Raw genomic sequence first — 14,471 nt, 5'->3', positions numbered from 1 at the left:
GGCCGGAGGGCTGCAGGCGTGAGGGGGTGCGGGGAGAGGAGGCCGGCCTGGGCAGCCTGGCGGGGCCCAGGCTGAAGGATTCCTGCGAGAAGCCCGTCAGTGCTGGGGGGCCACGGCCGAGCCCGTGAGAGGCCGGGCGCGGCCGGGCGGCCATTTCACCGCCGCCTCCATCCCGCCCGCCGTTGCCGGGGTGACCGGGGCAGCGGCGCCCCCGCCTCCGGCCCCGCCCCGCGGCCCATCGAGGGGCGGCGGCGGCCGAGCGAGGTTCCCTTTGTTCAGCCATTTCGGGAGCCGGAGCGGCGCCGCGCCGAGCTGTGGAGGGAGAGGTCGGGCCGCTCCCTCGCCACTCCCCTGCCGCCGGGCTCTGGGATGGTGTGGGTACGTGTGCGGGTTGAGAGGGGCGGGGTGGGACGTCCCATCCCCGGTAGTGGCCGGCACCGCCGCGTGCCCCGGCCGATGTCAGAGGCCTCCGCGCTGCTGTTGGGCGGGGAGCCGTGGGGTGTCGGCCGTGGTGTCTCGGCCGTGGGCTAACTCTTCCGCTACTACAGGGGATGGATGGATGGATGGATGGATGGATGGATGGATGGATGGATGGATGGATGGATGGATGGATGGATGGATGGATGGATGGAGATACGGGACAGGCAGCGGCTGGAACCTGAGGATCTGGGCAGACCCCCGAGATACCCCTCCAGCCCCCCCTTTCCGCCGGCTCCTCCCGGTGTCACGGCTGGCGCCGTCTCTGCAACATTGTGCCAGAAAGTGAAAGTCGCTGCAGGATAGAGGAACGTGGCCCTGTTTCCTACCGTGGTTTCTGGCGTATGTGGGGTCCCTGTACAGATTTGCCTAGCTGGGGTTTTAAATTTTTATTCCGAAATATTAGGCGAGAAATACTTTCGTTTGCATCGGAAGGTTGTTAATTTAGGTTCTCGGTGAAAACTGACAGTGGGACTTGTGAACGTTCTGTGGGGTGACTGTACAAATAACAGGAACGCTTTCTGGGTTGATTAGTCTGCGAAATATTTGTCTCCTTGCTGTGAAGGTTTATAATTCCTCTCGACGTTCTGCTCAAGACCCGAGAAATCCTCCAACTACTGTGAGGATTGTTCTGCGATGAATTCAGCTTCTTAACCTGTTTGCTTGTCGTCTTGCATAGTTAAGTAGTCCTTAATGTGGCATTCGAATGCATCAAAGATGTGGTTAAATCCTTACAACACACATTGAACAAAAAGTTGACTTTTGTTCCTTCTGTAAATGAGTAATTGAACAGAAAAAAACGAAAATACCCGAACTCTTAAAAGGAGCCTTTGATAGAATTGGAAACTGAGCCCATACGTCTTCATTCTACATCTGCTGTGTGAACTGTAGTTATTTTTGAGTGGTATGTGGGAGGATAGAGGAAAGGTGCCTACAGTTGGGAAGAATAGTTTCTGTATGATCAAAATTACTTAATGCATTTTTCAAGATTTAGCTAGCTTACACTCAAAGAAGGATAAGACAAAGGCATAGTTATGATGGTGCACAAACAGATTACAAAAGCAGTTTATTAACTGTGTTAAAGAAGGAGAGCTCAGGTTAGAATGAATATTGACTAAGGACCATGATTACTGTTGGATACAGGTGATGACATGTTTCATTGACTAATACAGGTGCAAGTACAGCTGCTAAATTGAGCTATGCCTTGTGATAGGGAGGTTGAAACAATATAATAATGGCTTTATGAATGTAGGTTTTTACTGGATTATCTGACACACTTTTCTGTTATATTTATTTAGAATCCAATTTAGGAGTCCTTGTATGTGGATATTCAATAAAGCAGGTATGTGTGCTTAATTTTTAGCTTCAGGGATGGGGCCTGAAACCTTTTATAGTCGGGTGATAGGTATGCACAGAACTGTTCAGCAGACTGGCAGAACTGTGGTAGAGTATATCCTGTTCATACTTCAGGCACACCAAGATGCTATGGCTACAAAGGAGAGTGGAGGGACAGCCAAGTACAATCCTCCTCCATCAAAGCTTGTGTTCAGAATCTTTCTAGTTAAAGATCGGGGCTGAAATAGAGACTGATATTTTATCTTTTAAATGTCGTAATAATAAAGATCTTCTGTCATGGACCCAATGTTGTCAGTGTCATAAAAAGGTTTTTGTCATAAAAAAATTTACAGCAGTTTTGTGAACTTGATATGCACTGATCAGTGCATTATTATCAAGTTGTGCCAGTAACATGAAACAGGGAAGATTTTTTTGTTTTGTGTTTGATAGGCTAGGACTGCTTTTCCATTACTTTCATGCCTTAATATGTTGTAATCAGTTTTGATCATAGAAATTAATTTTACCTATTAATTTGGCTCCAAATTCTACAAGCATTTAAGTACATGTAACAGTAGTATGTTTCAATCACTGAATCCACTGCTTTCCACTCACTGTTTTACAGTATTGATTTGGATAATTGGTGTAGCTTTTCTACATACATTGACAGATTTCAGATACATACTATACAATGTTTTTATTGCATGTATTGCACATAATAAATAATAATATATTCATATATGGAAAGATACTAGTATAGCTATATTATACTAATCATACTGAAGTGATTTTAAATTTCTCATTGAAAGAGATATAGTTGTGTAGATCCACTGTTTGGTTTATGTATGTGACCTGTCATGTACATGATAAAACACTGTACATATTTACGCCTGTATACATGGATGCCTTGGAATATGGCTTTTTCTAGTAACAATATGAAATAAACCTCCAAATGTCACTTTTAGCCTTTAGGGGGTTTTCTTTTTCAAACCAGGCTCCAGAGTGAAATTTAAACAATTTAAAAACAATTGTTTGATAATTTCCCGTGTACTGAATGCATTTGAAATTTTGAGTTTGTGTATATGTCTGCATCTAGTGTGTATGTCCTTGTCTATGTGAGTCAAATCTCAAGGCATAAAATCAAATAAAATTTGTGTTTAAAGAAAATTTTTGCTTTTTAAACCTTGACTCATAGTCATACTCTAAATTATTCTCCTATTAAGTAATTTAATTTTGTAGAGCATTTACTATAAGTCATTGTGAGATACCCTTAAACACTGAAAACGTGCTGCTTATGGTGAGCCTTTCACTAATTGCATTAGTTTAAATATTAGGTCAGTGCTATATATGAAAGAAGAAAATATAAGAGGTAAGTATGTGTCATCATCAGTCACTTCTGGCATCTAGGGTCATGCTTTTCCAAACATGCCAAACCGGAGCCTCATCTATAGCTCTTCTCCCACCTTCCCTACTGCATGTTCCTATCATTGAAGCTAGGATTGCAGTCCAATGCTCACATTTAAGCTTTTCTATGTGTTCTTGCACGCATAAAAGTTTATTTTTATTTCAGAATTCAGTCACATAATTTCTCCTCCACATACCCATATCATCAACCTTCACTTCCAGGAAGAAAAAGTGGAACCTTGGCTTCTCCTGCCTTCATGTACCTCCTTAATCTTGTTCTTCCTACTTTACCATGTCTTGGTCCTCTTCTTCTATCCTGAGCTACAAGCGCACTCTGCATAGGGACAGCAGAGTTATTCATTATGTTGAATGTAGGTGGCTGCAATAGTTCCTAACTGTTCCCACAGGTTTTATGGAGGCCAGGGGACCATTGCTGTGCTAGCTGTATAGGAGCAGTGAGACCCAGAATCTGTGACTCAGTTCAGTTTTGAATGTAGCATGGAAACAGGCATAAGTGGCATTTGTGCTACCCTTTGGCCACCTTTTTTAAAGATGAAGAAGAAAAATTAGTAGCAGACAAGCATGGAAAGGCAAGAGTAATTTTTGTCAGAGACTAAAAAGCACACATTGCTTCTTCTGCTAGATAAGCTAAATCATTGCAAAAATCCAAACAGATATTTCAATCTGTTTTACATCAGTTTTGCCTGAGCCAATTAATCAGAAAAAAAAAAAAAAACCTTAAATTAAAATAAATTATTCTTTCTTGTGCAGACAGCCCCCAAGCCATGTCTTTGGAAATCAGGAGTGACTGAAGTCCATTAAGTGTAATGTAAATAGATGAATTTTGTGTAAGAGGCAGAAGCTTCAGTTGTTGAATCTGGCCCATGAAAAGTAAAAACCAAGCAAGATGAGCTTTGAATGGGAGCTTTTGAACAAATGGGAATCACATTAACAAGAACACAAGACTCATGTAATTGCATTCTTTGCTTGCATGTGAGAAAACAGACTCCACATTGGTGTCTGGAGCAGAGATGCTTTTGGAGCCCCTTGAAAAAGGAATGGAAGTAGGTCAATTGATGAGGGGAAATGCTTGGTTTAAAAAAACTTAATGTTGTTTCATTATTCTCTGTAACATAGAGAGCATGTATGCCCTAAGTGCAAATATATTTCTGATATCTTCCTGTCTTAATATGTTTTAACCTTCCATAAGTAAGAATTTATTTGGTCATATGATTACATTGACAAATGACTTCAGACACCCTCCTTCCAAAATCTTCCATGTATCTGTAGAAGACTTTCTATAGTCTCCATCTGTTTCTCCACTAAAAACACTGTAACTTCACGATTCTTTGCTTCTGGAGAATCCCTAATCCCCCAGGAGATAACTGTTGGTTTTCTTAGCCAATGAGTACTTGTAATGTATTTTACAATCTGTGACAATAGCATGCTTTCCAGTTTAGCAAGGAAACCTATCTTAAGCATTCCATTCCAGTGGTTCTCTTAATTTCTTTGTGATTACACAAAATCAAAATAGCAAACAAAAATCAAATACAGCACAATTAGCAGTATTCAAGCATCCCTCATTTGCATTGTGCATTTCAAGGTATGCTGTGCTTTGGTTGCTACTTCCATTTGCAGTCTTTTCAGATGTGGTGTGGAAAAGATGATGCTGATAAGGGAATTCTAGGTTAGTCTTGCATATAAACACCAATGAGTTCAGCTGTTGGGTGGATTGCTTTGTTGTTTTTATTTTTATTTTTAGTAATTGTTGTACAATGTTTTAAATATGAAATATTTATTTTAGATACAAGAATATTAATAGACTATATTTTAATTATTTTTAAATATTTGAAATATTTTTAATAGTTAATAATATGAATTTTTGTATCAGCACATGAGATTGAGAATCACCAGACACTAAGGATACTGTCCTTACCATGTTTCTTTTGTTCTGCGTAACATGGCTAATGGATCATAGTGAGGCTTTGATAATTTTAGCTACATTGGGCATTGGGGTGGGATTCTCTCTCTCTCTCTCTTTTTTTCCTTCTTTTTTTTTTGAAGGTTAAATGAGATAGCAGAGGCTGCCTTTTGATGATCTTTTTGTAGGTCTTGCTTTGGGTAATAATGTCAATTTAATTGAACATAAGGACAATTTCTTAACTGCAGTTATTTCTTGGAGCTTAGGAGAAAGGGTATACCCCTGGAAACAAATAACTATCCTGAACTGCATGAGGCCATATAAGTAGGACCTAAACTGTGGTGGAAATTTTAAATGTTGGCCTGTGAATTATTCATAATCTGACTTGTTATTTTTGCAAATAAAAGGTGATATTTCTATATATTTGGTTCTAAAATTTTACAGGTAGGAAGAACAAGAATAGAAAATAATATTTGCAACATCCCTTTTAGTGTCTTCTATGGAGCTTATAAAGAGGTACCTCAGGTTCAGTATGGTTAGATATAGAGTAATATTTTCATTGCAATTTAATCCTTGGGTCCTCCAGAAGATGATATCAATGTAAATATAAATTCATTACTCCATTGCAACAGTAGTATGTAGATTAATTACTTCAGCCCTGTTATAGGTAGGTCTGAAAGGAGGCAAACCAATTTTTACCTTAGTGAAGTTCAGCTGTCCTGTTCACATTTTCAGTAAGTGTTAAATAGAGAAAACTATTTATTATACAAACGTCCTTTAAGATTATGCTAATTTAGTTGTAAATGTGTTTGAAACCTCTGATTTCCTCAGTTAGACTTTTAAGTTTGATTTTGAAATTCTGAAAAAATACTAAAATCAATATTGGTCTTACCCATGCTGAACAGCTTTAACACTCTTGTGTTAAATCATCAGGCAAGACCAAGTTCTATACAAGTGTTTTCATTTGTATATATGACACCATATATACAAGATGACACCATATATAAGACATTCAGTACATTGTCAAACAATCAGTTTTTATTGAAGGCAATTTGAAAGAAGTTAAAAAAACTTGGCTGCCATATTATGCAGAAAATAGGGTTTTTTTGAACTTATTACATAATTTTATATTTAATTTTTATTTATGGTAGTGCCCAGAAGCCCTACATATGAGGCTCTAACATGTCAGGTGTGTAACAAAACAGCTTTTTCTGCATATGGTTTACAACTGAATTACAAAACATAATATAATTGTTTTCCAGTAGGCAAATACAGGGAGAATAAGAAGTGTGAGAGAGACTTAAGACCTCTGTGGATATTTCATCTAAGGAGAATTTCCACATAAAATGTGAGAAAGGGCAGAAGGTATCTTGGAATGCCTTTTGTATTACACATTTTCAAGGGTATCATGTGAGAAAACATGGTCAATAAATTGATCCTCAAGGTGAAGATCATAAAATCACTAGCAGGAAAAAAAGCCCATGTTCTGCATTATGATAATGTATAAGAACTGTTATATAGGGGAGAGATGTTAATTTATTCTCTTGGCTATAGACAGTTTGGCCTGTGACTGTAATTTAAACTCTTCAAAAGTTTATGTTTCATGTAATGATTGCATTATTTTTTAAGACAAAGATGATATGTAGAATGCCAGCAAGTTTATTTAGTGGAGTTGGTGATTTGCAACTGGTTTTTATTAAAAATGTATTTAAGTGGCCTTCAATTTATTATATGACCTATGTATTTAAGGCAGACTGAATTATTTTAAATTTAGTTTCTCCACTAAATAAATTTATTTTATCTTTGGGCAAGTGAAAAAGGAAACCAAACCTTTAAAAACCTTGAATTTTTTGTTTTGTATTGGTTGTCTTGTTTAATACTGTTTGTAACATTTTAAGGGAATTAATTTGCATTGCATTTGTCATTTAGACTAAAGAACTGATCACAGCAACAAGTCTCTGATTCAAATACATTTTAACATCCTCCACAAACCAACTTAAAAGTATTTAAATTACTAAAATATAAAAAACTTATATAACTTAAGTAAGAATTACAATTAAATTCCTTATCTACTTACATTTTATATTTTATGTGTTCAGATTCTTTAAGCCTATATTGCTTTTCTAACCAGAATGCATAATGTACTTCTAATTTAAATTTTGGTTTCTAATGTTTCTTCTTTCATGAAATGCTGCATTTTAACCAGAAAGGTAAGAGAATTGCTAAGGAGACTGGTAGCAAGTTGATTAAGGCTGCATTAAACTGCCCAAGGAATTTTATGTGATCATTCATCTGTACAGTAACAATCTCTATCTGTGGACAAACAGCTATGTGCCCCCTTCAGCACAGAAGCTTTAGGTAAGGTGAATTGCTTGCCTTCAGACTTGCTTGCAATTTCCTTTACAATGGCTCAACATTGCTTCAAAACTGATCTCACAGCTACAGTTGTGAGAATACTTTAAAAAAAAAACAAGGCTAGAAATGAGAGAATACAGTAAGAATTAAACTGTTATACTTTTGTTTTTAAATTGCTTCTGGTATTTGTGCCATTTTTTAACTAGACAGTATAAGTCCACAGTCTACCTGTAATTAGTCAGTGATCTCTTAACACTCGTTGCTGGAAAGGGCCATGAAGATGTGTGTAGAGGAACTCTAAAGGTTTTCTTCTGTGATGTCTGTTGGCTTCAAACTATAGCAACCTGAATATCTTGTTAATTGTAAGTCAGAGACCTCTCTAAAGCCTTATCTTCAGATGTCATATCCAAGAGCATTTAGAATATGACTGAATATGCTTAAACTGAAAAAATTGAAGTATTTTTCCACTTGGATGGTTTATAAGCACCTATATATTGACAACAGTTGGGAGAACTATGATGTATTTTGGTTCATCATGGTGCAAATTTTTTTCAGCATTAGCTTAAAAACAGATCACTGTTACTTAGATTGAGTTTGGGTTTGTTTTTTTTTAATAATGGTGAATAACTTAATTTTAAATAAACAATGAATTCTTTCCAGGGCCAAGAACTTCCCCAAATTTGACAATGTCCCATGATGAGGTGTAATCTCCTTTACATTTGCTGTATTTAGTAGCAGGGATGATTTTATCTGCAAACATTATTGTAAAAGAAGAGCAATAGATGTTTATCAGGCCCTGTCTGTCTTGGCTGAGCCATTGTGAGAGGAACAGGCACCATGGAGTCTCTCATGGTATGACTTTCCTTCCAAGATTTATAGGGACCACCTTCTCATTCATGCAGTAAGTCAAAACAGGAATCATACATCTGTTAGTGTCTTTATTTTTATTAGTCTCTGTTAGTTGATAAGAATGAATGTATGACTGAAAGAAAATGAATGCTAGAATTTCAGGGACTGCATCTCGTTTTTCACAGCCTTATACCCATCCATGTATATGGGTTTTTTTCAGCTGTAACTTCGTTTTAAGTTAAATCTGCTACTTTCCTCAGATGTTTTCAAAAGTCTGCATTCTGATCTATCACATGGAACAGGTTCAAAAGCTGTGTATCATTTTGATTTTTATCTGCATCTTGGGGAAGCCTGAATTACTGATTAGAAAAACTGAAATTCAGCAAAAATCCTCCAGCAGATACCAGTTGTTTTGCCTCCTACTGCTCAGAGAAAGAAATCTTACTGTATACTTTAAGTAGGGAGTAGAATAGGCTTCATATGCACTTGACATTAATAATGCTTAAAAGAATTTCAAGCAGGCAAAAAGTGCATGCTGAATTTCAGACATAAAATTTGACAGTAGAGGTTTAAATAAGACTGGACTCTCAAGAATGATGCCTTTCATCCTTTGTACACCCACTTACTCCCTTTACCATTTAAGATTTCAGCTGATTGATCTGGTATTTTTTGTCACAAATTCATGAGGTGATGTTTTTCTCAAACAACTCTCCATTGAGTTTTAGATTGTTTTCTGACTGCCAGCATTAAAAGCAGGTATTGCTGAAGAGGGTCCCACAGAGAGCCAGCCAAAGTAATGACACTCAAACCAATATGGCTAGATGTCATCCTCCTTTATTGTCTAATTTATCCATATTTTATACCTTATTGCCTTACATAATGCAATAGCGAATTAACATTCATTGGCTAATATAATATAATTACATATACTAGTCACTTATTGATTGGCTGTTACACTACAAGCGTCTGATCAGGTTATAGTACGTGACAGTTTTCAGCATCCAGTATTGACTATTGTATTTGTACAAAGCTTATTGTCTTCTCAAGGATGTCCTAAATACTTCTAAAGTAACTAAAGTATCTCTGTAATCTGCAGGCCAGTTCCTGCAAAGAAATATCATCAAGGATATCGTGCCCTTGTTCCATAAGAAATTCCTCTACATATTGCCATTTTAGCATCCAACATGTGTGATTACAGTGGGGCAAATCATCAGCCACACACTATTTTTCCACTTGGTATCTCTAGCTGTGGAAATGAAATGATCATAGAATCACAGAATCATCAAGATTGGAAAGGACCTAAAAGAACATCCAGTCCAAGTATCCATCCAGCACAACCACTGTCTCCTCTAAATCACTAAACTACATCACTCAATGCCAGGTTCAGATGCCATTTTGAACACCTTCAGGGATAGTGACTCCACCACCTTCTTGGGCAACCTGTTACAATGCTTGACACCCTGACAGTGATTTTTTTTTTTTTCTAATTTCAGAATCTCACCTGTCTCAGATTGTCATTTCCTCTTGTCCTCTCATACTGGTACATTTGAAGAGGTGGTTAGTGCTTGTCTGGATTAGTTGATCAAAGGCATTTTAAGTCTAGAGATATTTGCAGTTTTGCACTGTCTACTGCTTTATTCAGCTGGACATTTAATTAATGATAAGAATGGTATTTCATCCTGTCAAAGCATAATTCATAATCAAAATGCTTGTGATGGTGTTGCAGTTGGTGAAAGCTTGGCAGGTTTTTGTCCCTGTAGCTGAGAATGTTATGTGTCTAATTGAACCCCTGAACAGCAAGAGATTTGGGTTTCAGTTCTGACCTGTAATAAGCCTGTGTTATAGATTGGTGTTTGTTATCTTAATTTGAATAAAGTCTAAATTGTTCTAACAAACAAGAAATATTAGTGCATGCTGGGGCTGGTCATCCATTTTATCTGCAATGGTGTGATGGTTTTGTATATATATGGAAACTGTATATATATGGAAACTTCATATATATGGAAACTGTATTGCTGTGCTCTTTTCTCTATGCTCATTTGATGCATGAGAAGCAGAGGTTTTCATTAAATAAAGAGGGAATGTACTTCTTTCAGTAGAGTGAAATTACAGGCTGTCAGTTTTCCTGAGTATTATTTCATCTGTTCAATGGGATTCCACAGTGCAGGCTTTTACAGACGATATCTGCAAAAAGAAATACTGCTCCTTACCTTTGACAACAGAAGCCGTGAAATCATGGACGGGTGACTGCAACAATAATGAGCCATAACAGCTCTCCCTTTCATACCCGCAACAGTGTAACAGATTTCATGAGCAGCTATGTTATTGTAACTGTAGGTACCCTCAGAAAAAGTCTATCATCAAATTGATGGTGTTCTACAGACAGCAAATCACATAACAGATTTATTTGCCTAGAATACTGAAATGCCAGTGCTCCAGGAAATTTGAGTTTAGCTTCATTACAAGGTGTTGTTCTATGGGAACATTTGTACACATACACAATTTCTAGTTTCATACACAACATAAGACAAAATGAACTCTAGCTAGAATTATCTCAGGAGGGTAGAAAGCTAATATTTCTCTCAGTTTCTTCAGCTTATTCTGCTCCTAGACCTACTGATCAGAGAGAATGAATAACAATAGGAAACAAAGGTCAGTTAACAAATCTGAAACTATATTATACAACAGGTACACAAATTTGAAGTTGTATTACCTCAAAGCCCGTACATTTGCTGCCTTGAATGTTGTTGTCAAATTGCTCCTCAGAGGTAGAAGAAATTCTGTCTGTAGATAGGAAAAAAGTTATTTTTTAAGATAGTCTTAACCCTACCAATGAATTCTTAGTTTGGTACATTTCACAAAATTTTTTTCTTTAGACCAAGGCTTATGATTATATGATGCATCATGTTGAATTTGATTTATCTTTTGCTAGGTGGTTTTCCTCTTGGTCTTTTGTCACCCAGTGTGACATTGAAGAGCTCTTAAAAATGAGGCATTTTTTGCAACCTTAGTTACCAAGATGAGATTCCACTTCATTTGGCAAGTTAATAGTATCCTTTGTGCCAGTCTTAACCACAAAAATTCTACCTTCAACAGAATTATACTTGCAATAGTGGATTTGGTTAGTGTTGCATTAGAAAACAGTAAGCCTACAGCCTCTTCTGTCTCTGATTTCAATACAACTCAACACAAATTAATGTTGAGACTCCTTCTTAAAAGTATTTTTCAAAAGTTTGCTTTGTTTATGTTTAAAACAATCCTTATATCATAACCAATCAGCCCTGAAAGAGTAAAAAAATTAATTTCATAAACATTTCAGTCAGGAACACAAAATCCTTTCAAAATGTCTTCATTGCATCTCTTTAGTAGCCTCTCTGGTGCTTCACAGGGTCAAACTGTCTTCTTCCTAAGACTATTCAAATTATTGTGTAATAGATGTTACTCTTGTTAATAATACGGCTGAACTCAGACTGCATCAAATGTTTTAGAATGGATGCTCATTTGATATGTTGGATGTGAGAACTACCAGTATTCTTTTGAAGTGAAAGTTTAGGGCATTTCTCCAGACACAAAGCGTTGCAAAATAGTATAGCAGTAGCTATTCTGCATGAGCTCCTTCACATAAACACATTTATTCTGTGTTATGAGAGCTTTTTGTCTGCTTTTCTTAATCTACATCACTCTTAGCTTGACATTAAGAGGGTTTACACAGAAAGCTATTAGGAAATATGTGTCATTTCCTCTGTGCATACAATCCTTTGCAGAAAAATACTGTAAGCAATTTGTGTGGAAATTCAGAAGGCTGGATTTTAGCAATTGATTGAATGATTGATTACCATTATTAAATACCAATATTATGGGTTCAGTGCCTGAATTTTATGGCAAGAAGAATGCTATTAGAATTCTCTCAAAATTAAAAAAAAAAATCCAGTATTACCAATGGAATAAAACTAAAGAATGGGAGTATTTTTCTGAAGGGTTAAATGGCTGAAAATGTCTAATAGTTCTGAAATTAGAACTATTTTGAGAATTAATTTCTACTAGAGAATAATTACTTGAAACTAGTTTCAAAACCACTGGGAGTGAAAAGTTGTAGGTTCCAAATGTACAGTTTGGAGTCTATGGCATTTGAGGGATGGGACATCTTCCTAGCAGTGCAGATCTCAGTCTCTTTTCTGGTTGATTGCTGGGAGGGATTTGCACAAGTTTCCTGGTTCTTTTGTAAGTGCACTGAGACTATGGAGGGATGAGGTGGGTATTCTATTATGAATCTCCTATTTGTTTTGGCTGTATGTGCTTTGAGTGTCAATTAATACATGTTTCTGATCAGAAACCAGATTCTAATCCAAGTTCTTGTTAGTATCTGTTTATAACATAATGAAAAGCAACAGGAGAGATTAAAAGACCTAGCACCAAATGCATGCTAATGTAATGGTACATTTTTTTCTGCAAAGGACACTTTGCAGAAATAAAGCTGGATTAATCACCTTGGGAAGAAGAAAGAATCAAAGCCTGTCTCACACAATTCACAGCTACTACTCTAAAAATGGATTTTGAATCATTTAGCAGCAGTACATATTGTAGCCTTTTCTTTTGTTTCCTTGTACACCAGGTATGTGTCATTTCATCCTTAATGGAGAATTGGAAGAGGTCAAGAAAACAGAAGAAAAAATTTTATGGACACTTTTTGTGGACACTTAAGTAGAAAATTGCAAACTCTGTGAACAGAGAAATATCTTAAAAGATAAAGGTGTTTGGGCATGTAATTGTTTTGTTTGTTTTCAATATTACACATTGTGATAACAGTGGATTATGGCGAGTGCATGACACCCTGAAGCCTGGATAACAGAGAAATCATATATTCCTCAGCATTTATAAGGCTTCTCTCTTCAGAGAACTTCTGTAATCTTAAATTATACAGATGAAGTGTGCCAAATTTATTCTGCTGCATTTTGCTGATCAAGTGGGATGAACCAAGCTGTGTTTTGGAGGGTAGCATTCATGCCTTGGGTACTTTGTTTAATATTGATTCTGATTTCCTTTCTATACAAGAAGATTCTTGCTTGGGGAAAACAGGTAGTAGAAAACAAAAAAGGCATAGCATACAGATATATAAATGCTATACAGAAATAAACAATTTTCTTCTTTTTTTTTTTTTCCTATAATGCTTTCAACCTGAAGGTTTTTTCTTTGTCTCGGTCAAATTATTTTGACTTCTGCTTCCTTTCATAATTTGGAGGACTAGAGATAAGTTCCTCCTCAGGTTTAATACAGGTTTCATATATAGAAGCTGAAGGAGGCACCTTGTCTTGCAGAATACTTTCTCATCTTGATAATGTCTCATAAACTATTCTTACCTGTCTTGGAGGATGATCATGTAAAGCACTTAGACACCTTCACTAGAGGTCTTCTGTAGAGGCTACATTCATACTTCAATTTGTAGGCTTTTTTCTGTCCTTTCCACTGCAGAAGTGGAAATTCTAACCAAGATTGAATTCTAGTTACATTCTTGGAAAGGAAACTTACATTCTTCTTAGTTATGGATCCATGCCATGCTTCTCTACCTGCTCTTTCCTGTTCTGTCTCTCAATCTTCCTTTCTTTCCCTTGTTTCCCATCTTTAATGTTGTTCTTTAGCACGCTTGGTTTCCAGATAATATTAGACAGATATAATCCTTGTGTCAAAATTTCTGAATAGTAATTTTTGAAGCGCTAATCAAGTTCAAACAAACTTGACAGATGTGGGACAGAAATCTCAAAGAAAAATCAAGTTTCTGCAGCCTTACTGCTAAGGCACAGTTAGGTTAATGGGGCCCACATTAGCTCTTCCCTGATTTGTTGGACTTCAGCTTTCATCTGTTCCAGCTATGCATGCATCCTAGAAAGATCTCTCCTGCTCATACACTGGGAACCATTAACATCAATTTTAATGGTCTGGATCAAAATCCTTTTCTTTTGACATGTTCCTACACTCAAGGGAAATGAGTGGAGATTCACCCTCATCAGAAAAATCTCATGTAAATCTTGTGCCTATTCTTTCCTACTAGTTAGTGGCATGTTGTTATGTACCTACCTACCTACCTACCTTTACTGACTTCATCTTGTTTAGGTGCTGCAAACTCTCAAGAGGTGCT

At 37.0% G+C, this 14,471-nt stretch overlaps 1 protein-coding gene across 2 annotated transcripts in view; it reads left to right on the top strand.

The window, feature by feature from the left end:
- Window positions 1-221: 221 nt before the first annotated feature.
- TNPO1 (transportin 1) overlaps window positions 222-14,471 on the top strand; it is a 64,895-nt gene continuing 50,645 nt past the window's right edge. For both annotated transcript variants that reach the window (XM_068176994.1, XM_068176995.1), the window contains exon 1: window positions 222-378. The gene's annotated coding sequence lies outside the window, so the exon portion shown is untranslated. The remainder of the gene's footprint in view (window positions 379-14,471) is intronic.

Source organism: Anomalospiza imberbis, chromosome Z, assembly GCF_031753505.1.
Source record: "Anomalospiza imberbis isolate Cuckoo-Finch-1a 21T00152 chromosome Z, ASM3175350v1, whole genome shotgun sequence".
NCBI lineage: Eukaryota > Metazoa > Chordata > Aves > Passeriformes > Viduidae > Anomalospiza > Anomalospiza imberbis.
Note: the sequence above shows the minus strand (reverse complement) of the source record. Positions and strands in the feature narration are given on the sequence as shown.